Source organism: Mytilus trossulus, chromosome 1, assembly GCF_036588685.1.
Source record: "Mytilus trossulus isolate FHL-02 chromosome 1, PNRI_Mtr1.1.1.hap1, whole genome shotgun sequence".
NCBI lineage: Eukaryota > Metazoa > Mollusca > Bivalvia > Mytilida > Mytilidae > Mytilus > Mytilus trossulus.
Window position 1 is genome coordinate 21,105,799 of NC_086373.1, and position 23,968 is coordinate 21,129,766.

General features: G+C 31.2%; 1 protein-coding gene across 12 annotated transcripts in view; it reads left to right on the forward strand.

Moving 5' to 3' along the window:
* The window catches only part of LOC134718428 (dystroglycan 1-like), a 59,102-nt gene that overhangs the window by 22,591 nt on the left and 12,543 nt on the right, over positions 1-23,968 (forward strand). Inside the window, exon 1 of one of the 12 annotated variants that reach the window (XM_063581017.1) lies at positions 5,680-5,787. The exons of 3 other annotated variants lie outside the window; for them this stretch is intronic. The gene's annotated coding sequence lies outside the window, so the exon portion shown is untranslated. Of the gene's footprint in view, positions 1-5,679; positions 5,911-7,037; positions 7,061-7,160; positions 7,287-14,650; positions 14,750-15,732; positions 15,867-18,404; positions 18,687-19,422; positions 19,490-23,132; positions 23,291-23,968 lie in introns of those variants that run through there. 8 more of the 12 variants (XM_063580932.1, XM_063581043.1, XM_063580993.1 and 5 more) reach the window with 8 other exon arrangements.

A 23,968-nucleotide genomic window follows, 5' to 3' on the forward strand; every position in this document is an offset into this window, starting at 1 on the left:
TCCATAAAACTCAAGAGTACATGATTCTTGATGGTTTGCATATTTTATGGAAGGTTTTACGCTTATCTAGCCCTTAAGCCATGTTGATTATGTTTATTGTTCTAGTTTATTATGGTCAGTTATTAGCTCCATATTGTTTGTCAATAACAACTTCTGTAGTTTTATATTGCCTTTGACAGATAATGGCTAGGACATGGATTTTCTTTTCATGCATATTTATTCTCTGTAGAATTATTATTTATAAGGTAACTTGACTAACTATGCTTTAGATTCCTTAGGAAATATCCTGATTTGCATATATATGTACATAGATTTAAGAAGATGTGGTATGAGTGCCAACGAGACAACTCTCCATCCAAGTCACAATTGATAAAAGCAAACCATTATAGATCAAGGTACGGTCTTCAACATGGAGCCTTGGCTCACACTAAACAGCAAGCTATAAAGGGCCCCAAAAAAAATGCTAGTGTAAAACCATTCAAACGGGAAACCAACGATCTAATCAATACTAGAATATAGTAACAGTGAGTAAGTTGAAGATCAGGGTCGGATCCAACTCCGGATCCCCCTGGATCCACCAATGAAGATACACTTATGATATATATTTATATATTGTATGGTTTCTGAGGTGCTATATGTCAACCCATCTGTTCACTTACATTACTGTGGTAGACACAATCAAAATTCACTCGTCATAGAACGTGTACATATAATTTGCATTGACTGTTTGGAGATTTTGTAAAATACATTCTGATTATAGAAAGAACATTTTTTTATTAAAATTTTGCATTCCTTCTGTATATACAGTAAATTACATTTTATTGTGACTTCATATTTCTGTGTATTCATTTATATTCATGGAAACCAGATTTTGTAGATTACAAAAAACTTACATGCTTAGTGGATATTTCATTTTCATGGTTTTACTAAAGTCTGCTTACTAGTCTATAGATATTTTATTATTCATTGTGAACATTTGATTTCATGGGTCACCTGTACCCACGTAATCCACGAAAAATTGGTATCCAACTAATAATAATGAATTCACAGTAGATGTATTAAAACTAGAATGTCAATTTGTCTGCCATTACTTAAAATCAAGCCTTCTCTTTGACTTTTACAGTTTGCCGCACAGCGTATGTAGATTGTGACTGACCAGACTTGCTGCAATAATTCAGACTGTATTTTTTTGTGTTACATATTTATTTTTCATTTATTTTTTATACAAATAAGGTCGTTAGTTTTCCTCGTTTAAATTGTTTTACATTGTCATGTCGGGGCCTTTTATAGCTGACTATGCGGTATGGGCTTTGCTCATTGTTGAAGACCGTACAGTGACCTATAGTTGTTAATGTCTGTGTCAATTTGGTCTTTTGTGGACAGTTGTCTCATTGGCAATCATACCACATCTTCTTTTTGTCGAGCCTTCGACTTTAGTCGAAAAAGCGAGACATAGCGATCCTACATTCCGTCGGCGTCGGTGTCGTCGTCGGCGGCGTCCACAAATATTCACTCTGTGGTTAAAGTTTTTGAAATTTTAATAACTTTCTTAAACTATCCTTGAATTGTACGAAACTTGGACAGAAGCTTGTTTATGTTTATAAGATAGTATCCAGAAGTAAATTTTGTAAAAATAAAATTCCTTTTTTTTCGTATTTTACTTATAAATGGACTTAGTTTTTTCTGCCAGGAAACATTACATTCACTCTGTGGTTAAAGTTTTTAAAATTTTAATAACTTTCTTAAACTATCCTGGAAATGTACAAAACTTGGCAAGAAGCATGTTTATGATCAGGAGATAGTATCCAGAAGTAAATTTTGTAAAAATAAAATTCCATTTTTTCCGTATTTTACTTATAAATGGACTTAGTTTTTTCTGCCAGGAAACATTACATTCACTCTGTGGTTAAAGTTTTTAAAATGTTAATAACTTTCTTAAACTATCCTGGAAATGTACAAAACTTGGACAGAAGCATGTTTATGATCAGGAGATAGTATCCAGAAGTAAATTTTGTAAAAATAAAATTCCTTTTTTTTCGTATTTTACTTATAAATGGACTTAGTTTTTTTCTGCCAGGAAACATTACATTCACTCTGTGGTTAAAGTTTTTAAAATTTTAATAACTTTCTTAAACTATCCTGGAAATGTACAAAACTTGGCAAGAAGCATCTTTATGATCAGGAGATAGTATCCAGAAGTAAATTTTGTAAAAATAAAATTCCATTTTTTCCGTATTTTACTTATAAATGGACTTAGTTTTTTCTGCCAGGAAACATTACATTTACTCTGTGGTTAAAGTTTTTAAAATGTTAATAACTTTCTTAAACTATCCTGGAATTGTAAGCAACTTGGCCAGAAGCTTGTTTATGATCAGAAGATAGTATCCAGAAGTAAATTTTGTAAAAATAAAATTCCATTTTTCCCGTATTTTACTTATAAATGGACTTAGTTTTTCTACAGTTAACATTACATACAGTCTGCAGTTAAAGTATTTAAAACATTTTTAAGATTCTTAAACTAGCCTGGATTTTTACCAAACTTGGACAGAAGCTTCTGACAATCAAAAGATAGTATCGAGAGGAATAATTTTATTGCTTTTTTTCATCATTTTTGATGAGTGTGTGATTAACAGCAAAAGTAGGCGAGACACTCGGTTCCGCGGAACCCTTACAAATTTTTTATATGTAGTAATTCCATGTTTAATCCTTTACCTAAACCAAAAATAACAAGGCAACAAGGCATAGAGTTCTTGTAAATTTATTACTGATAGTAAAACAGTCTTGGAAATAATTATATTTTGATGTATAAAAGTTTTAATGATTGAATCTCAGCTTTTGTTCTACCAGGGTGTCTAAATTATAAATCTTGCAGCTATTGTTCTACTGGGTGTCTTTTGCTGCCGTGAATTTCAGTTTAAACCATTTATCAATAAAATATTCATATGCAGATATGCAAATTAGATGCATTCATCATTGGAAAAGCGACAAAAAACTTTGATAAGAAATTTTATTAGCTATGAAGATATTGAGTTTAGTTCAGAAATAATGAGCTTTCCCTTGTACCATTGTCTTAAATAGCCAAAAGCTTTTAAGATTGTTTTTGAAACGCATTTTATTTAAAAGACTTTCCGTTCCATGACTTCCTTTAGAGAAAGAGCTTTTGATTTCATTTTAAGTTCATCTTAGTTGACATTTGAATGTTTTCCATGTAAAATCGGTTGGAAAACTGTAATTATTGTATTTTTTCTATGTTTATACAAGTTAATCAATGCTATGTAGTAAGATATATATTTCATACCAACAGTGTAGTATTGATGTTGTCTAAGAAATATGCTGACTTCAGTATATTGACTGTTTATTAAGACTATGCTATGTTTTGTCATATTTATAAAGTAATTGGTTGCATCTATAAAACTGAGGTAAGAACTTTTCTTTCTGACTTCAGGATTCAGTTAAAAATAGTTAAAACAGAATACTGTGGTTTCATTTATTTTCATTGTTACCAATGTTTTTATGGTTTAATAGTTGTTGTCATGTATTTTTCAAAGAATTCATTAAAAAGTCCTTAAAAGATTTGTTCTTCGTTAAATTTGTGGTCCACCGAACCTATATAACACACCTGAGACCAATGAAATTGGTCTCCACCAATAATACTTAATCTATGGTATTTATACAAAATCATGCTAAGTACCAGGAAATGAGGGTGGTAAAGGGGGGTGCTTGCACGAAAAAATGTGAAATAGAAATAAATTCTGTAATGAATGTTGCACGAAAAATAAATACTTTTATTTGAACCTTTTGTGACTGAGTCACTGTCTTCTTCTATGTATAAACTCTTTGTTTTACTTGATATTCCTGATTTAGTATACAAATTTATGATATAATTGGTTTATGGCTTTTAAAAAAGTATTTCTTAACGACCCCTGCCAAGTGTTTGAATTTTATTTGAAAAATAACGAGCACGCAAAATAAGACTTTGAAAATCATGATGCACGTAAAATTAAATAAGAAGAACACGTTGAACGAGGCACCCGTCTTGCACGACTGAACGTCAAATAAAAAAGTAAAAACACGTTGAACGTCAAATAAAAAACGGAAATCACATTGCACGAAAATGACCCTTTACCACCCTCAGAAATGGCTACCCAGTTTGAGAACACTCATGCTAGTGACATCAATGCATATGTGTTAAGCTTCTTAATGCTGTAAAAATCATGTTCCTACATTGAACTTTTGAAATAATAAGATGTCTGTGAAATATCTCAGGTTGAGTAGAAACAAATGGATTGATATTTATTTAGCTTTACTATAAATCTAGAAATTTACACATCAACTATGATGTTTAGGATTCTAATCTTTTTGATTGCAATGCTCAAGTCCAAGTACCATGCAGTAATTGTTGGTGTAAAGTACAAGTATTTTGTTTTTAATTTTCTGTAAAGATATTTTTATTTAAATGAAAAGACACTCCTAGACTTTGACTACATTATATGTATGAAAACCTCAGCTTAACAAGATTAATTTTAAATGAGTAAGTAAATTTGTTGTTTCCTTGTTAAAATTTGAGAACTGTTTTTTAATATTAATGTCAAAGTCAAGTTCATCCTGTATAGGTATACGGCTTCTGAATTCCTTGAACGGAAAAATATTTCAATGCTTTGAAATTGCAACATTTTTTTTAATTCCACAGTCCAAGATTTGATTTTGACAATAACTATTCAGGAGTCAATATGTCAAGATTTACTTTAAAACTTTACGCGATTTTTTGTGTGGTATGGATCTTTTTAAATTTAAGCTTTGTTCTTGAAATGAATTAAAAAGATTAGAATTGATTTCAAAGATACTTGCAAATGTCTTATTATGCTTTAGTCTCTTGCATATTAAACCAATTGGAAAAGCTTTAACAAATCTTTTGATACTGCATAAAGTTGGGGAAATAGTAATTTAATTTGATTTTTGTCAATAACATAGGAGATATGCCTATTATTTCAGTGTGAAATTATTCTTTACAGTAGTGTCACAGATTTTATCATTATACATGTAGATACCAATTTGTTATGACAATTAAAGTTAAGTTCAGTTTGGGCTTTTGCAGCTTTCTCAGTTGCAATATATTCTTCAAGTCTGTAAAAAATGCTTTTATTAATTGCTGGTGAAATAAAATATTTCCTCAGTTATTTTTAGAATGTTTATATTAATGAAGGAAATATATGTCAGTAATATTTTGAATAAGTTTTCCCTTTTGAAGATTTCCATCTTTCCAGTCCTTTTGAGATTTAACATTCTGATGCTGTGTTTGATAGCCTTCTTTAAATGTGAAATAATTCACTGGCAGTTGATAAATTAAAGATGGGTTTTCGCTCTAATAACCAACTTATGGCCTGAAGCTAAGAATAAGCAGGTTCATCTTAAGCTCAGTGGCTTATACTTATAATTTATGAGGTTGCATAAATTTAGTTATATATGCTTGACACATAGGTTCATATCTGGTTAAGGTAAATTTTATCCCTTGTAGTGAATACTGTAAATACTATTAAAATAAAGCGGTGGCTTTATTCACGTAAATCTTAATCCCTCAGTAGGCGGGTTTTATTTACCATTTTATTATCATTTATCTTATAAGGAGAATTTATGATTATATCTTGGTCGGTCACCGAATGACTTAAGTATCGTCCCTATCTTTAACTGAACTGTGTCGAATGTTAAGGTCATCATTTACCTGGCCAGCCAATAGAGGGAGTTGTAGTCTTAAATGCATGTTCATATGTGATTCATCCGATCACAAAGGTAAGATCAAAGTTTCATTACACCTGGATTTTACCTGTTGTTTTTGTCTTTGAAGATCAATTCATTTGTACCATGCTATTATTATAAAGGGATTTTGTTGCTGTTTTGAATTTAATTCAACAGGTGAGACATAATTTCTTTTTTTACTTTATTATTAACAAAGACAGGCTATATATGTAATGGTCTATTTAGAGTAACAAAACATAGATGTTTAAAGATTCGCTCAATCAATAAGAAACTATTCCCTAAAGACATATATATAACTTCTATTTGCACAAAACCTGTCTCCAGGGGAAGTTCTCTAATGGAAACCTTCCATTCTTGTTCAATAATACAAATAAGGATTGGATTCCAATTAAAGGATTTATATCATGAAATTCTTCATGCTGTGATCGTTAAATGAAATGTGCATTCTTCACAATAGAACGCATTGTCTGTGTTCGTATGAAAACATTTCAACATTACTAAAGAATATCTCTTTGTGTAGCTGCCTGATTTTATTATATTAGAAGTCTTAAGGGTGTAACAGGTTTTATAATAATTCAGGAGACAAAATATTTTCATTGTTGTTCTGACCATGAGACACAAGTGTGTGCAAATTCCAGTTTTCTTCGACCACAATTTACATAGAGCTGTAGACATAAGTTGCATGTGTTTCTTGATGCCATTGTAGCTGTTTCTGACATAGCTCACTGAGTTGTCTGTTATATTACACATTCCAAACTTCATCAGCTTCAAAGCTTGTTGATAACGACCATCCAAATGTTACTTCTGCTGAGTATCTTGTCATCGGCTTTGATGTAGAAAAAAATGCTGATATAACATATAACATGCTTTTGTGATGTATATTTTATGACTAAGTGTGATGTAACAGAACTTTTATGCAATAATCTTAACAGCCTGCTTGGTAATAAATAAAATTATGATAAAACTTGTCTTACACGAAAAAACTTTGTGTTATGATACTTGGTTACGTTGGTTTTTAATCATACAATCTGATGGTTTTCATGGACACACAGTTCTGAAGTATTTGGCTTTCAACATTCTCAACCTATGAAAAATAAACTTAATATACACTCAGTATTTACATTGTAAAATAATAGGTCTCTAAAATAGTCTTCCACCTATAAAGTAAAGATCATTGACCACAACCAGATATTTAAATTTCACTTTTATTGACCTGTTCAGTATTTGAGAAACCGAAATGACACAGGTGAAATATTTTGGTTGAGGTGTAATAATTAGTTTCTCTCAGCAACATCTGGCACAGTAGGTAAATATACTTTAATTAGTCAAAATTGACCACAGGTAGATGCTTTGTCATAGGACAGGTAAAGATCAAAAGAATTTCACCTGTATGGTGTGGGTCAAATGGATAATGTCCCCAGCAGGGACTGTGTGATCTAGACTTTAGAGGTGACCCTGTGTTTTGTGGAGAGTCTTAATGACATGCCATATAATTTGGAAATTGTTTATTTTCATTCTATGATTTTATCAAGGTAAATGTATTTCATTCTTTAAATGAGCCAGCAATATTTTTCATCATTATGGCTGTGTAATATTTTTAAGTTTTAAAAGTGTTTGAACAGCACAATTGTGCTCTTACATTTTAAGAAATATATGTTTGTTTCGCAATTAAAGCATGAATTCACCTGAATATCTTGAAAAAGAAGTTATAAATCATTGTGCAAGTATAATTTTCGTTATATGGTTGATAAAAAGGGTATGTGGTCATATACATGTAGTATGTGTTAAATGTATAACTAGTTTTAAAGTTAACATTACAGTACATAGTTAATTAAATTACTGTGAAAACTGATGTACATTGAGTTTTTCAGAAGCTTTTTTTTAAATACTGAACTGTGTGGGTAGATAAAAATAGATATGAGCAATCTATCCTTGACTTTCTTTGAGTTGTCTGACATGATTGACATCAAGGTTATTGTACACTACTTCAACAATGAACATTGACATTTCAAAGCAATCCTTAATTCCTTATACTAAATATTTGATAGCTTTGTAGAGAAATAGTGCAACAGTTGCATAGCAATATCTTTATGAATAAACCATGTACTATACATGTTATAAGATGTTGACAACATCTGTTGTTTGATCACATTAAGGACGTATTTTACATATATATTTGATAAAACCGAGTGGTAGGAGTGAGTAATGTTTAATTATAGGACTATTAATTAACGCTAGTTGTTCTTTGGAATTATTTCTTTATGTATTTATAACTGATTCTAGTTCTACTTTCACTTTGTGAACAAAGCCATGTTCTATTAATTCAAATAGATAAATTGGGTGCAGGTGTGTTGACTTCACATGAAAACTGTATAGTCAGCTGTTTATTTTGAACAATGGACAAGATCACAATGCATACTTTTACTGGTGTTGCATGCTTATACGAGTGGAAAAATTTCTATAATGTTTTGGCTTCATTAAATCAGAATGGTTGACTTTTGAATGGATCTTATATGTCCATACCCATAGCCAGGGGGGGTTCTGGGGGTTCGGACGACCCCCCCCTTGAAAACAAATAAGCACTGTTAAAGTCGAGTTTGTGAGTCAAACGAATCCCCCTTTGGAAATTCCTGGCTACGGGCCTGATGTCTGCTTCCATTCCAAGTACAAAAGTTCTCTTAACCAATGAGAATGGACATCCTTCTAGTATGGCATTAAAATGATTATTTCATAAATGGTTGTATAGAAGCTAGAGCATTAAGTATGACCTTGACCAACGGAAAAAGTCTACTTATTTCAGTAAAGACATAATGTCCTATAACTGATTGAGATTTATAAATGTCATTGAATCAGTGGGTTTTGTATTTAATTTCAAAATTTAAAACAAATTAATGTTGTTGCTTTTTCAAGATTTTGATCTGCATTTTTTGCTTGATCTAAGTCTTTCTATGGTGGTTGACCTCTACCTTCCTATAAGGGTGGTAGACAAGTTAATTACTTGGTGTTGTTAATGGACATGGTCATCTGTCCATCTTATCATCTTGTTACTTTTGTTTCTGACCAAGATTGTGTTGATACCTTGTTGTTAGGCATGTCCTTCCTGGCTAAATAAATACATTATCCTCACATTTTCTACCAAGAATCAAAAGCAACAGTGATAGATAGATTGATGGACAGAGATATAACATGAAATATGTCCAGAAAAATTAGTCTTACCTGGCAGGTAACATTTCTTATGATGGGGGAGTTTCTCTGATAAGAGGAGGTGATTAAGATGCAGAGTCAAGGCTGGATGAGGAGCTGAATGCATTTCTGTTAAAGACAATCTTGAAGCTGAACATATTTCTGCAGTATCACTGGCTTGGTGCCTAAAAACCTATAACCAATACATTCTGTAAACATATTATACTAATTATAAAATTACGTAACATTGTCTTTTTAAAAACTTAAGCTTTAATAGACGGAAATTAAAATCTGTAAAGTTTCAACATCAATAAAAGTTTGGAGCAATTGCATAATCAAAGTTGATCAGTATTTAATTTCATTGCTCATTTATTTTATTCTGTTCTGTAAATGTTTGTTCTCCAAGTTGGCTTGATGCAACTATTTGAAAGGTGTTTATTTGACTTTTAAAAAATCTCATAGCTTATTCGTGATCTAAATAAATGCAAGAATAATTTGGTATCAAGTTTTAATTAGTGTCTGAGCATCTCAAAACACATGATACTTTGATGTGTTGGCCAAGCCTTCTTGTCCAGTCTTGTTGAGATTTATATTTTTCTTGTTACAATTTCCACTTCAGATGTTGATTTGATATGACGGACCACCTGGTCTTTCTCATTAGAACACTTCATTAACTTTTTTATGTTTTATATTGACCAAGCCTGTTCAAGTTGTCTGGTCAAGCTTTTTTTTTGTAATTTTCTTGTTACAACTGTCATCTCAATCCTTGACTAGATATGATATACCACCTGGTCTGTCTCATTAGAATACTTCATTGACTTTTTGTATGTGATCTGTTTTGTCTTTCACTCTCTTTTTGATTTACGCAGGACTAAATATTAGATATAGGTTGATTGGCCCTTTACTACAGAATTTACAAGATAGTTCAGTGACACTCAGTCCTGTTTAAATATGTCACTATCTATGGTAGGTAAGGTATTTGTTCAAATCATTGAACTTATTGATATTATTATATCTCGTTCAGTTCATTTGATCATTTTGTACTAGATTTTTTTCATTTCAAGCCTTCTTATTAAATATTTTGTGACTAACTTGCCCAATATACATTGTATGGGTCTTCTGCTTGTGTTGGGAACACCTGAGGATGTCATGTTATGTGGTAGGTTTATATCTCTGTTATTTCCTGTAGGCAAGTCATATTAAATCTGTAGTGTTTTGTAGAATTAAGATTTCCTGTAAGGAACTTGTCATGTGAAGTATTTCTTGGAAATGGGAGAGGCATCTTGAATAAAAAAATAACACTTAGAAACCAACCAACAGCTGGGACAACCTTAGATAGCTTCCTGTTTCAAGATTTTGATGATGATTCTCAAATTATGTGCAGTCTGTATTGAGGTTTGGGTGTAAGTAAAACTTGTTTAATCCCACCACATCTAGTCAGGCTATCTGGGCCATGTGTTGGTGTTCCTTGTTTGTTGTTGTCTTCAACTCTACATCTGTCTTTGGGTGGATTCTAGTGTTGGTGACTTCTTTTAGTGTTTTGTTGAATTGCAGATAACTCCTTAAGAGGTACCATCTAAAAGGTTTTGTGGGGGAAGTTAAATGTTTAATGTTGCTTGGAAGTGTAAAAGATTAACTGATAGTCTGAGTATCAGTTAAAAATATTTTTGAGGGATTTTTTTAACTTCTATTATATATCTACACTTAATGTCCTTTATTCTTGTAGTGCAGATAAGCTAAATATTTGAAACTTACAAATGACAAGTTTCATTTAGAACAAGCCTCTTATCACTTGAAAACATCTTCGTGAAACATTCATTACAAATGTTTTGTTTATCATAATTAGCAATCAAGGTTCCTTATAACATCATGTCCTGATTCTAATTGCGTCTTGGCACCGTTCTCTGTGAATGGTAGAACGAATTGTGCTTACTATGTTACAGGTTGACTAACTTGACAATCAAGGGTCCTAATATAACATGTCTTAATTGTGTCTTGGCACTGTTCTCTGTGAATGGTAGAATGGATTGTACTTACTATATTATAGGTTGACTTATAACTTGACATAAGTTTTTGGCGGAATGTTGTTCTTAGTACTAAACTGTACATCACTACAGTGTTAATTACGATAGACAACACAAATTGTTAGAGATACTAGGTACAGATGGTATAGATAATTAGACAATCAGGTGAACCAGTCACCTTTGGCTTGGGACTTTCACAACTAATTTATTCTTTACTGTGTCATTTTTAACTAACTGCATCAGGTATTACCTGTCACTTTGAAACAAAAAGATGTTTTTTGGGGAGAATCAGCTCTATAAAACAATTATCTTTTTAATTGCCTTAGACAAAGATGATTATAATTGATCTATTGCAAAAAAAAATGCGATGACTAATTCCACCATCATTATTATATTGCCTAATCTGTAATTTTTTTGTGTCTTAAACATTTTACTTCATAAAATTACATAAGATGATAAAGCAATATATTTCTATACACCACAAAAGGTAAACATTTGCATATCTTTTTATAAAAAATGGAAAGTTTAAATGCGAAGTTATTTATGGTTCAAACGTATTGAAATTTCTTTTTCTTTTGTACTCAGTTCATTTTGTATTCTAAATTTTCACTTTCTCACCTTTCTCAAACAAGATTGGCCTTCCCACTAATCTAATTGGGACTTTAATAAAACTCCAAAAGGAGATATTTTATTACCCTTTGTAATATAAGGATGTAGTACTAGTTTGGGATTTAATTACAAAGGTATTTTTAGTAGCTTACAATGTATATAGGGGAACACTGCTGTGAAAACAAATTAAAAATTCATGCTTAAAACTTTATTAAAGAAGATACAGTTTTTTAAACTGGGAGAATTTAAAGTTATCATTTGAAATGTATTTAGGGATAACTATAAATTTCAGATTTGTTCTACATCAGTTTAAAAGTACAAGGTGATTGCAGCCATATATATATTGCAGAAATGTCTGATTGTGTCAATAAAAAAACTTGTACCACTTGAAGAATGCAATTTTGATAGCTGCTGGTTAAAAAATCTTTTTGGGTGCCTTTATCCAACTTATTTAGATTTAAAGTTTGAATGACTCTTGGGTATCTTTCACCAATCTTTTTTAGATTTTTTTGCAAGTATTTAAGTGCTATTGCGTAATCAGTGTACTGTAGTACATTATCCTTGGCCATCAGATACAGGTTGACTTTTAGTTGATTACACATACAAGAGTTATGCCCTTTCTTATCTGAAAAATGTGGATGTTCAAAATTTTATCAATGAACTTTTAAAAATTGCATAGTCAACTCTTACGGATATTGACAAAAGTAATGGTACATCCATAAAATTCAAGTTTTTGGTTACATTTTGTCTGTTAAGGACATTTCCATTTAAAATTTTCAATGCTACAACTGTGAGTACTAGTGATGGTGTTTTTACATGGCTAGAGGTAAGGAGAAGGGTTGGGATCTCACAAGTCAGGAGCCTCTGGCCTGTATAAGTCTTTTAGGATTTTTAATTTTAGTTCATTTATATGTTTTTGGGTTTAGTATAGCCTCCATAATATATCAACTAGTACACCTTAAGTTAATGACCCATCTGTTTAAGCCGGCCTCTGGTATGGGATTTCCTTGCCCTGTTGAAGACCCATTAGTGGTCTTAAGCTGTTTTCTGCTCTTTGGTCAGGTTGTTGTCTCTTTGTTACATTCTCCATTGCAATTCTCAATTTTATCCATACTCTACATAACCTGCAGAGTCTCAGGTGTTATTTTTTTGTTTATCTAGTTCAGCGAATTCTAGTCAGATTTAAGTAGGTCTATATATATGGATAGGACTTATCTATGGAACCATATGGAAAATTTGTCTTCTCTTTATAGCTGTGTCTCTTGGGTTTTTCCCACTTGACAGAAGCTCAATATGTCCTTTTGAAACAATTATATTGGTGATAAATTATTGATCGATTGAAATGAACATCTTAGGATTAATTGTGGGAAACTTATTGATTGCAGTGGTCATAAGAATTAATGTAAATTAATGTTTATTGGTGTATTACTGATTACAGATTTGTTTCTTAATTTACATCAGTTAAATATTTTAATGAATACATAAGAATAATCTCAAAATGATGGATGTTTTATTTATGTAACTTTTTTCACTTTTTAGACCATGTCATAGTCAGTTTTTTTTTTTTTTTAATATTCCTAATGGGTTTTAAAAAGACATTCCAAAACAAATAACAATACCTTTCACTTTGTACCCATCAAGTTAAAACATTGTACAAAAACTTGACCAACTTTTCAGAATCTAACATATTGTGAAAATTTTATCAGATGATTTTTTTCAGGACAGAATGTCCCTCTTTTACTCTTTTTGACCAAATGAAATCATCCCTGGTTTTTGTTTAGGTTTGTCTTTCTCTTTCTCCTTTTTCTCCTTTTTTTGTGTTTTTAGAAAAGTTTTGGTGACAGTTACTAATTGTTTTGTTTTGGTTTTGGACATGATGTTAACTTTGTCTTTCTTCAACTTGTTGTGTGATTGGCTCCTCGCTGTCTTCTAACTTTTTTTAAACCTAGAGTTGAAATATAAAGTATAGTTAGTGCTTGATTACTTCAGTCACTTCTACATCAGACACACTGGGATGAGAGTCATATGATGATTGGAGTCATGTTCTACAGGATAAACAATATTATCACTATTTTGTGCATTTTTCCTTTCGATCTTTTTTTGTGATAATTTTCATATCAAGCTTCTCGCTTGAGATGGAAAAGTTATGGCTAGAAACTAAGGAGGCCATGTGGCGTTGCTAACGAAATTGACATGAAATTGACAACGTCGTCATAGGTAAAATAGCAATAAACAGATTATCATTGGTCATCTCAACTCGATTGCTTTTCTCACTTTGGCTGTACCAGCTCAAGCGAGAAAATCAATCTCGTTGAGATGATCAACGATAATCTATAATTCTGTGAAATATAACTATCCAAAAAGACCAAAGGACAAAAAAGATGTAGAAAATTACAGATCACTGTATGGCCTTCAACAATGAATAAACCCCATACTCTATGGTACTGTTAAGTATGCTTTAAGAGAATAATGTTCCATTAAAAATTAGCAATATCGGGAATAATGTCCCATATTACACCGGGAGAATTTTTACATCACTCCAATGCACAATGAATATTCAAAATTGAATTAATAATCAATTTTCCAGGGATTATAATTAACAAAATTTAATCAGTCTGATAGAGTTTCAATTTCAGTGTTATGCCTGGAAAGCATAATGCAATGATAAAAAGTTTGAAATAACTTGCTGTTTTAAAAGATATGATCCTGATCAATATCGCCAGGGAATTTATGGCGTGGAAGTAATGTTTAAAATAATGTTATTACATGACAAACTACATGCCAAATGTGTGGGTTTTTATAATAAAAAGTATGAAATTATATAACTTTTATTGGCGCAGTCAGCTGGATTTCCACCATTCACTTTTTTTTCTCAATAGTATTGAATATTTGTCAGTCATAATTCATGAATGAATCAGTGATAAAAACAGCTGTCTCTGGAGAAAAGGTAAATTTTCTTATGGAAAAAAATTCCCAGTTCATTTTTTTCAGCAAGCAGACGTCAACTTTTGAGTGTTTGTATCATGTGACCTGGTATTGATTACCATAGAAACAATGGTGATTCTGAACAGTCCTCCATTGTCTCCCCTAATCTTATCATTGGTAGGATAACCAACTAGAACAGATGGTTCAAATGACATTTTTACACCAGCTTCATGATTCATTCATTATGAATTCAGGTAATAGAACCTTTACATGGAATTCTCCATTACTCAATGCTCAGCATGTGTTTCCAATTTTAGCTAAAGGACATTAGTTTTTTGTTGACATATTTTACAATATTGGCACTTCAGGACATTTTCTTTTTACATTGCAAGGACCCTGTGTGAATATTTATCTGGAGGTATATAAAATTGACAGTTCTTTTATCATTTTGTCTGATTAGCAGGTAGGATTAGTGAAAATATTGATATATTATCTAATATGTTTACAATTTATCATTATAAATACCTTAGATATTAGTCTAAGGTAACTTTTGGGAATACATATTGAGCGAAAACAATTTAATACCGTAGATTGCAAATAAAACTATTTTTCAGAATAAAATATCAAAATAATATAACCAGGATTTCAAATTGTATGTATAAATTTTAGGTCTTTTGCGAAAACTTAATCCTTTTTATGGAAAAACCTCAAATTTTAGGTTTTCGGTTTGATATTTTTCAATTTTATTTTGACCTGCAACTGAGTTCTTTGTTGTTGTTTTTTTCGGAAATCGATTGTTTCGAGCACAAAGCTGCAGCCAGCAAAATGATTACAATATCTACTAACTCTAAGTATATATTGTGGTCTTGACTTTGACAAAAGTTGCTACAAATACAAATAAGATGGCATGGGTATCATAAATCAAAGTTTTCTATTTGTTTTAAACATGACTAGAGGAAGAGATCGAACTGTGATGCCTCCAATTTGACATAGGGGAAAATGGCTAAAGGATTTTATATTTATAAAGTGTAATAAATTATTCTAGATATCATACAAAATATGCAGATTTATCAGTGAGGTGAAAGTGAATGAATAAATTACAAGATATTTTATTGATAGATTAATTCTGCATGAAAGTTTTATCTCTGTTATTGGTCTATAAACCGTTGATATGAATCCCAATAAATATTACACTATCTCCAGAACCTAGGGGGCACTAGTTTGTCATTTTTATACCTTTCAGTTAGCAAGTATGTGTTGCCTATTAGTTGGGTACTGAACTCAAACTAAAAACGTATTAATATTAATGATTTGGGACATAATCTGAGAGTTGTAAACTTGAGACGGTTTAACATTGATGAAATATAAAAGGTAGGCATTTATTTACAAATTTGGCTAGGGTATCTGAGGATTAGATTTTTTTTTTATTGCAAATGCGTCATATAGTATTTTTTTAAAGGAGGCATAGAGATCATATGAGTATCCTATCCAGTTGTAAGTAGTATCCTTGACAGATTGTATATACATATATACCCATTGACCCATTTGCATGCAGACCCACTTTGCAAAAACACACAGACTCATGCGAGTTGTAGTTGTCTTTTAATAGAAATTTTGCAGTTGTCTAGAATTACAAATGATAGGCATGTTTACAGACTTGTCTTATTTGGTATTTCATTGTCTGATGTTTTAACTGGACATCTGTAAAAACATTTAATAAGCTTTTACAAAATGACAATTTGTATACCCCGGTACATGTAGATTTTTTTTCTTTTTTTTCAGTTCCTTATTTAAGTACAATTTGATACATAATGCATATCAATTTTTATCGGACCACAGATGAATTATCACGTTGTGATTTGTTAAATGCCGTCACGTGGTGACCCCCTATGAGACCGTATGGGGTTAGTAAGTTTCATATGGGGTTCATGATGTGTTTCATTGTTTATTTTTCAACAAAACGCTGCAGAAAAAGTCCAGCCTCACCCCCTATGGATTTTACTAACCCTCTATGGATCCGTATGGGGTCAGAAACGAACCATATAACTTATAATATGTTTTATTTAAACCAAACCAAAAAAATCAGTTAACAGTACAGTTTTTCAGATCAGTTCTATTTGCTATGGTGTTAAATAAATCTTGGTAACATACAATATATAAGTGTGGACATCTGAGTATGGATTAACTTTGGTTAATTTTCTAATAATATTATTTTATAACCACTATCAACACCAGTTACTCAATAGTTCAAATGGTCAATTGACTGTTCTCCTTTTATTACCCAGGCATTAGGCTGTCTCCATTGTATTTACCCAGACATATAATTGGACCTTATAATGACAAAATTGAAGGTCTTTGATCTGTGTCCTTTTATTACCAGGTTTGACCTAACACCCAGTTATCAGTTCCCAATAGAAGTGGTGTAATAGTATTGATCTGTTTTAGTAGTTTGGAAGTTTGTTTTTCAGTTGATTCTGTTATGAGAAAAAGACATACACAATATATTTATAGAATAGCAGAATTATTTGGAACTAATAACATATATTTATTTGTCAAACGAAATATATGGATTCACAAGTCATAAGTGTAGTTCAGATGTATTGTTAAATACCATTGTAATAATATTAGATTTACTACTACACATCTTTAATTGTTCCTCGTCCAAGTATAGGAAGGTTCTCATATCTGACAATGAAATATTTAAACAAACAACTGAATAAGGCAAATAACTCAATGTCCTTCTCAAAACCTTCCTTTGTTATTGGTTAGGTGTGTTTGATGTATCTAGCTGAAAATGTAAAAAATGTAAAAATGTCAATTTTTAAAGGAAATAGCTTCCGCTAGTGTTAAGATGTCAACACAGTTCGTGCTGTCTCCAACTGTTACTTTTGAAACTTGAGAACAAAAAACTGTTCTTTTAAAAAATATTGCAGTCGGTTTCATGCTATAAATAAGTGGATATATGCAGAGAAAATAAATGGTACAGTACAGTTTATACTACGGTACATTTAGAATTAAAAAAATCTGTTAATCAGGGATAATGAGACATGCAGTTAATGAAATGTTCAATGCCACATATTTATATATATATCTGTCAAGTGCATTTTACGTATATACTAACCATTATGAATGGGTAACATGCGTGATGTAAATGTAGACTCGGTTTAGAATGGGTATAGTATTTTGTCTGCACCATATGACACTGAAATGATTTGTGGTTTTAATTCTTTCTTGAAGGATTAGTTAGGATTAAAATACTCCTTAAAATAATTGAATGAAATTATTCGTCTGAATAAATATTTTTTATTCAAAATTTGTTTATGCTGGTTAGGCCACTCCAAGTTGTTTGTCTCTAAGCTAATAATTCAAGGAGTTCTTTGTGGAATACTTTTTGTGAAATTCATCTTGTCTTTCTTCATTTGAGGCAGATGGTTCGAGTATTATTATTTTTCAGAAAATCCATAGATGGAAGATTTTGTAGAGCCTTTCATGTAAGATTAAAGTATTTGTAAATAATGGGTATCTTTTCTTTCTAATTGACAATGACAATGCTTATCTTTCAAACCTCTCATCTTTTTATATTTTTTTTTATCCCCTACATGATAAAAAAACTGACCTTGAGGAAGACTGTATTGAGACAAAAATTAACATACCTCCATCACATGTAAAAAAAAAATCAGAACACGTCTAAAAAAGGGGTCCTGAATAAAAAGGTACTTAATAAACCAAAAGTTTTAGTAGATGGTGAAAAAACAAACATTAAAAGACCTGTTAACAATGACCTGGGATTAAAGGGCAGGTAGAATGACTTCTATGTTTGTAAATTGATACTTGTATAACATGGTTAATTTGCTGTCATTGTCCCAGCTTAACAACTTTCCCTTTATTACCTCCCCTGATGGTTATCAAAAGGATCATCAGTCTTGTCAGTGACAACAAGGTGTGTGTTCCTTAAGGGCACCTGTCTCACAAAGGATAGCTCAGCTGTGCACCTCTTGTCCACACAGGTTTTTTGGGAAAAAATACACATATTTGTGGTTCTTTTGTGATTAGACATAAGACTGAAGAAAAATATTGTGGTTTGGTATCTGTGCAAAGCATTTTAATTTGCAGGAATTATTTTTGTGTGGGTTTTGGCAGTTTGTGCACTAAGATATACCTTGGATCATGTTAACAGGATCAACCACAAGGGTAAGGTTACATGTGATACATGAAAGTGTTAACCATATAATTTAACCAAATTTCAACACTTTTATGCTAGACTGACTTTTAAATATGGCTATGGTCCAGATAGTGATATATGTTTTTTGTACATGTAAATTTTTGTCATTATATGGCTGATAATTTTCTCTAAAATAAAATGTGTATCTATCTATAGTTTGCATAAATTTGCACAAAAATTTCCTAAATGTGGTTTTTAATATAAAATTGAATCATTTTGAAATGATATTTTAAATGATTTATAATTTAAAAATGTGGTAGAGTTAAAAATGATTTATTTCTACAGGAAGATTGGTATGGGTGTATTGAATTTGAAATCTTATACATAACCATGATAAATGACTTGACATTTCTTTACATAGGTTTTATGTATGAATAAACTTCCTTCCGAAAATCTACATTCCAAAAAAAAAAGGGCATATTAATTTGGATGATCAAAAATGAAAAAAGACCAAAATAAAACATGCATGGCAAATAATTCTGATATAATCCAGACTTTATAAACAAAGCACTGGTCAATATTTCTTGTTTATTCATGAATATTACACAATCTTTAGATTTCGTCATTTTGTCCCGTCAATGGCCATGCATAAATGATAAAGTTAAGGTATGCTAATCAAATAGTTAATAGAACAAACATGATCTGTTACGTAAGGTGGAGATAATGTTAAGTAAGGTAAACAATCGTCCCTAGATCACAGAGAGGCCTCGGTTACCTGTATAGGTAACGTTTGAATAAGATTTAAGATCCAGGGTAACATCATTGTGGTCAGGTAGGTTTTTGCTTCTCAATTTTAATATCAGTTTTGACAATTCATACTATTATATTGCTTAGTCAGTAGTATATTTGTAAGCTTAGTCGGTACCGGTAGTTACTTTGTAATGGTCTCACAATACATACTATTATATTGCTTTAAGTCAGTAATATATTAGTAAGCTTAGTCAGAAGTACCTTTGTAATGGTTGGTTAATATTGAGCTCTCACATTACATACTATTAAAGTGCTTAGTCAATATATATATAGTACTTTTGGACGCTTTGTCAGTTGGACATTTGTAAGTTTAAGTGTTTTGTACAATTATATTTTGATAGGCAATTCATTACAACTTGAAGGGGGTTGTAATGTGGCATGTTTTATGTTGAATTTCAGGGGCAGATCCAGCCATTTTAAAAGGAGAGGGGTTCCAACTACATGTTCCCACTCAAACGCATTGATCGTCCAAAACAAAAGGGGGGTCCAACACCTGAATTTTCTGCTCTCTGGTTAATAGCCCCTTGCATGAATGTTAAGTAAGTCAATATTATTGCTCTCTACCTGTCAACCCACTCTGTAGGAGATACCTTAATATAATTTGCAATAATTATTCTCTTTCTGAATATCCATGGAATACTCACTAACTGGTCATCAGCAAAGAACATTTAAATCAATCATAAATCAGTGTAAGCCCAAATTCTGTTGTGACTCACTGACTTTAGTGTTAAAGAGTTTGTTGTTTTAAATGCATGTTTTTTTGCAATTGATTCAAATGCGTATTTTGAATGAAGGTGGTGTTTCAATATAAAAACAAGAGAATGGGTGTTTCGGCACAACACATCAGTCATAAGATAATAACCTCAATTGTACAGGATCAGTTACTGCTTTGGCAAAGGTCTCTGAGTTTAAGGGTGAGGCTTGAGAATGTCTGCCAGTATGGCTAAGGTTAAATATCTGTCACTTATCACAAAAAAAATGATATAACAGAAAATCAGGTTCCATAGATACCAAAGAGTCAAAGGTCAAAAATGTTCAGTAAATTACAGGATATTATTTTTGTCTCAAATGTGTGATGAGATTTTGGAGATAAAACTTAAGAGATGAAAGGCAAATCCCAAACAATGATGGACAATAGTTTATTGTTCTGCTGTTATCATAAATCGTTGGGAGGTGAGAGTAAAGTGTTGAAATATGATATCATTGTTGACCATATTGTGTTGATGTATGGTCGGCTGCTTCACCCCTATCTGTCAGTCATGGAGACAGCTGAGATTAGAATATATCTTTTCAAGGAAAAATTATAGGGGTTGAAGGTTTTGAATGCTTGAAAAAAGTAAGAAATTTGTAACCTGTATCTTTTTTGACATAGAGATATGGTCATGTATCAGAGGTTTCACCTTGTTTAACCATTCAAGGGTATGGTAGTTCTTCTGTTATACAGTGAAAGTGATACAATATTGATATTGCAAAGACAGTACAGTAAATAAGTGATTAAGGTTTGACTTCCTTTTCAAAAAAATTGTTAAAAAATTTAAACTATCTCTGGTTTGTATCTGTTTATTTTCCAAATTTTTGTCCAATGAATATTTTGCACATTCTTTTGTTTAAAACTAATGTTAATGTTGACTCAAACGCACCGGGAAGTATGTCAGTTGTAACTAGTTATCTGCAGTCGCAGACAGCACCAATAGTCAGTGCTTTAAAATTCTCTACTTGTAAATAATGCATATTTATAATAATGAGGAATGTATGTCTAGTAACAAAAAAATTTGTAAGGGTTCCGCGGAACCCAGTGTCTCGCCTACTTTTGCTGTAAATTGCAGGCTCAACTAAAATGAGGTAAAAATCAATAAAAATATTCCTCTTGATACTATCTTATGATTGTAAGAAGCTTCTGTCCAAGTTTGGTAAAAATTAAAAATAGTTGATGAATCTAATAAATGTTTTGAAAACTTTAACTGCAGACTGTATGTAATGTTAACTGGAAGAAAATCTAAGTCCATTTAAAAGTAAAATACGGAAAAAATGGATTTATTTTTTTACAAAATTTACTTCTGGATACTATCTTATGATCATAAATAAGCTTCTGTCCAAGTTTGGTACAAACACAGGATAGTTTAAGAAAGTTATTAAAATTTAAAAAACTTTAACCACAGAGTGAATGTAATGTGCCCCGCAGAAAAACTAAGTCCATTTAAAAGTAAAATACTGAAAAAAAGGATTTATTTTTTTTACAAAATTTACTTCTGGATACTATCTTATGATCATAAATAAGCTTCTGTCCAAGTTTGGTACAAACCCAGGATAGTTTAAGAAAGTTATTAAAATTTTAAAAACTTTAACCACAGAGTGAATGTAATGTTTCCCCGCAGAAAAACTAAGTCCATTTATAAGTAAAATACAGAAAAAATGGAATTTTATTTTTACAAAATTTACTTCTGGATACTATCTTATGATCATAAACAAGCTTCTGTCCAAGTTTGGTAGAAATCCAGTATAGTTTAAGAAAGTTATTAAAATTTCAAAAACTTTAACCACAGAGTGAATATTTGTGGACGCTGCCGACGAGGACGGAATGTAGGATCGCTTAGTCTCGCTTTTTCGACTAAAGTCGAAGGCTCGACAAAAAAGGGGTATTTGTTTCTTTCTCAGTACATTAAATTTATGGGTCCTAATTTCTACAAATCTCCAAAAGATGAAGAACCAAGTGTTCATTCTTCTGCATTGACCAGGCACCTGTTGATGAGGGGTAGACAACTCTGTTAACCACCTGTTACAGACAGACTAATCTGATAGCCATAACATATAAAACCAATGTTTTGACAAATTAGAAGGGATGTATTAGTTATTGATACATTTATAGACTAAAACATACATCTGGCTTCTATTTTAGAATTCATTCAATGGAACATGACTTTATTGTACTGCAGACCAATAATTTGGATATTGTATCAGAAGCCTATATATTGACTGTTCCCAGGTTTTATCTTCTCAAAACTGAAATAGAAAACAAAGGATATAGGATATCCATCCATACATACACAATATCAGTTCATGCACAGCTAAAAAAATTACACTCAAAAGGCAAAGGAACATTGCTTTTATTGCTGTTCTTCATTTCAAAGTCACAATGAGGTCTCCTATTTATATAGAATTTATATAAGTATTACAACTGCCACTGGAGTCTTCAAAAGTGGGATTAACATTTTTTTTTGTATTTCAAAGCTATTATTAAGTGAACTCTTTCACATTTCCTCCTCGAAAGTGGACTAAGCACCAGAAAGTAGTAGGTCTAATCACGAAAGTATCAAACTTCTGTGTTCTTGATACACAATTCCATTTTGACTAGTTATCCAAATTGCATAATGGTTATTGAAATAATATAAAACAATAAATATTATTTTAATGAATATTTAAACTAGACATTATAGATAAACCTTTAGTCGTGTAATTTTAATTACCTTGGGGTTATATTTCAGCAGTTCAATGTTAAATTTGTCTGGGCAGTGGTGACACTAGCATTGTCAATAGTCATCATGAATTATGTCATATTTTAATCTAATTAAATAATTTGGACTTAGTCATGTGAACTCAGGTGAGAAAACCAATCAGTCATGAAAACCTGTGATAATTACACCACTGTCAAGTAATAATTAGCATAATTAGTATTAGCTGTACTAGTTTTACTTTCCTGAGTGAAATGATTGGTGAATATAGAGTAGTTGTCAACTTATGATTGTATATGTATAGCCTTTTAGTACTGATAAGCATATACCTATTTCAAAACCACAGAAAGAAATTGTAATAAAAATTTGACAAGGTAGGAAATGTAGGAAGTGCACCATTTTATAAACAGAGGTCACATGTACTTTTATATTGATTTCAACAAAACTAAAAGTATAGGTGGTGACAGGCAAATATTTAGATTTGTGGTTTGAATCTCATAATTTGGAATAAATAATGGAAAATATTATGTATGAGCAATTTACCACTTATTTTGTTGAAATAATTGGTTGTTATTTTATTTATATGTTGTTTTATCATGACTCAAGGACTTGGTAATTTTAAAGTACAAATTAAACGAACAAAAAAATGCATATCAATAATGATTAAATATATCACAGTTAAAATTGACTGTTATGAAGGATAATTATAAAAAAAATATAGGAAAATTGATATTTATATCTTTGAACATTAATTTTCAAGCTATTAAAAATCAATACATATTCTTTCAGAAATTTACTTGAAAATCAGAACAAATGGGCTTTTTATGTTAAAAATAATTGAAATTGGGCAACATGTGCACATCTGCATCTAGTATTCATAAAATTGAATAAAGAGTGTAGCAGCTGTATTAAACTGGCAATAAAAAATAATGTCTTGAATATTTGGCAGATTACAATTTTCTTTTATAATTTTGCACTGATTTAACTATACTGGTGAACTATAAATAACTAGTAGGCAAATGATATTCTACTTGTCTAATTAAAGTGAAATC